The following is a 2931-nucleotide window of genomic DNA, read 5'->3' as shown; positions in this document are numbered from 1 at the left end:
AGAGTTAGTAGTCAAATCACTGCGCCGAAGTAGGTACATTGTCCCACAAACAAAGAAATCTCATACACCAATTTGGTGTCTAATGCCTTCATGAACTTAGCAGACTTAGTAGTCAAATCATTACGAGACCTTATACACCAATTTGGTGTCTCATGCCTTTATAAACTGTAAATAATATAAGTATTAGAATTATTAGGCGAAGAGCAGATTGAGCAAAGATAATAATGGCTTGCCTTCTCTGCTTATCGTTACTTCTTCTCTCATTACTGGGTTTGCCCGTGACAACAGAAGCTCGAACGCGTGTGGCCTTTTCTTCTTTGTCTGAGATATTGATGGTCATCATTATTTTCCAACACCGACAGGTTTGATGATATTCAATTCCAACGAGAAATCATATTTCTTTGATAATAATGATTTTTTTTCTAAATCATATTTCTATTCCAACGAGTTGTTTGGCTGCAGGAGAGGGATCAGGGGGAGGTTGGAAGACAGCAATAATAGCCGCTAGGCGTTCACCACTTGTCCCGCCACCTCCGATGGGAGGCACTCATAAACCCCATGTGGTTTTTCCGCCTCCACCGATAGAACCATAGGCCAAGAGTCTTCAAATATGATCGGAGGGTTTTGGTTAAGGATTCTTAACATGCAGCGTACTCTTGCGTGGGCCATACCTTTGCTGGATTTCGATATGGATGTGGGGAAGTTGGTTGATGTATAAGGTTCAGAACTTTGTATAACAAAAAATCTATATCCATGTGTTGGTAGAAGTAGCAAGTACTCTGTATGTGTCGGTAGAAATAGTAAGTATTAGGTATGCATGTAATTTCCGAAGAGTTGAGTTTGAGTTAAGTTAAGAAAAACAAGTGAGGTTTAATATTAGAAATAAAGTTTGGTGTAAACTTGTATGTATGAAGTATTTAACATAGAAAAAATCAAATTTAATATAGATTGCATGATTAAGTTTGGATATATATTAAGTTTGGTGTTTATACATCATAGTTGCTTCATTGTAATATGAAGAAAAGGAAAGACGAGCAGTGACTTGGTGTATATGTAAAAACATTTAATGAATAAAAGATCTTTATTGAAGTAAAAGGTTGTGTATTTATGCTTGTGTTTGTACGTGTTCTGGCTTTCCGGATCGACGTTTTTCTCTCCACGTGTATAATGGATCTCAAGTTCATATTAACAGATCAATATCCCATTCGATGCTTTCGTTCCATGTATATATTAGGCAAGTTGCCTGTCAAAACATATATTGAATCTAAACTGCGTCATCGCATAGGACACATCGATCTCTAGGTTAAATCACATTATTACCATTCTTGAATTTTCTTTAAGCTGAATTATATTTTTTATCCATTAATAATTGCTCGTATAAAATAAAATAAAATAAAATAAAATAAAATAAAATAAAATAAAATAAAATAAAATAAAATAAAATAAAAGGATGTTATTTTATAGAATGTATATAAATATTATAATTATATTTTATAAAAATATTAATGGGTTATTTTACTCAATTATATATTTAATAGAAGGTCATTATTTGTAAGAGTTGTGATTTTAGTTGGGTATTGAGGAGAAAACACTCTCTAAACTAACTAAGGTCTCATGGTTATTATTAGGTTTAAATTTGGCCACAAAATCAATTCTAGTAGCCAACTCAAATAAACAGTTATTCATTTCTCTTATTCTACACAACTTAAGGAAGTGTACCCTTCTTTGCATCGTAGTTCTTAAGGTTGTCTCATTTTTCTTCTAATAGGAAGCCTTAGAATTGTGTCTCTAGGAGCCCCAACTACTATTGTGGAGTCTCCAAGCACACTAAAACCTTAAACTAAAGGAATTCTATCCTAGAAAATTCTCCTTCTAGGGCTCTAACCTTCCCAAGGAAATTCAAAGATAATTGTTTCAAATATTCAGATGGATTCACCTTGAACACCCATGGGTTATTTTTCCCAAGATTCCAGTGGCTTACTAACTTACAACCCACCTCCTATAAACTTAATGTGGAAGATTGTAGTGCATTAAGCAGTAAGACATAGAAAGTGCAAGGTTGCGAATTGAGATGGATTCACCTTGAACACCCATGGGATTTTTTTCCCAAGATTCTAGTGGCTTACTAACTTACAACCCACCTCCTATAAACTTAATGTGGAAGATTGTGATGCATTAAGCAGTAAGGCATAGAAAACGCAAGGTCTCCATGTTGGTGTGGCCTAGGAGATTGGGACATTTGCATCATGGCACCTTAAAAATTATGCAAAAAATTACTAGTGACCTCCCTATAGAATCACCAAGCAACATGATGTCTGCAAGGGTTGTACCTTAGGGAAGTATGTAAACTCCACATTCCATGATCGAGACAACAAAGCAAATGCAGTGTTGGAGAGAATCCAATTTGATGTTTGTGGACCCTTCCCGACAACCTCCATTGTTAGACATAAATACTATGTTATTTTTATTGATGATTTCTCAAGAAATTGTTTGATCTTCTTCATGCCCAAGAATGATGAGACATTCTGAAAATTTGTAGAATTAGGCACTGGTTGCCAAAGAGACCAACAAGCAGGTGAAGGATCTTAGGAGCAAGAATGGAGGCAAAAAGCAGGTGAAGGATTTTAGGAGGGAGAATGGAGATGAGCATGTTTCGAATGACTTCAAGGAGTTTCTAGCCAAAGAAGGAAACTTTATTCTTAGGTTTGGTGAGAAAAGCATCCAAAATTAGAATATTTAAAAATGGTTCATACTTAGGTAAATAACATATTATTTACCATCACTTACTTCCCACTATATTTTAAGAAACCCATTGCATAAAAAAAGATAGAAATAAGATGTAAATAAATATATTTTCCAGGAGTTACTTCCCACCATTATTTATGTAGGAGTAAAGTTATAAATGTGTAGACATGTCAGCTTTTTAGGTTC

Source organism: Pinus tabuliformis, chromosome 8 (genome assembly GCF_031772625.1).
Source record: "Pinus tabuliformis cultivar Carrire ecotype Pingquan chromosome 8, CPIR1, whole genome shotgun sequence".
NCBI classification, from domain to species: Eukaryota; Viridiplantae; Streptophyta; class Pinopsida; order Pinales; family Pinaceae; genus Pinus; species Pinus tabuliformis.
This window is presented reverse-complemented; position numbering follows the sequence as displayed.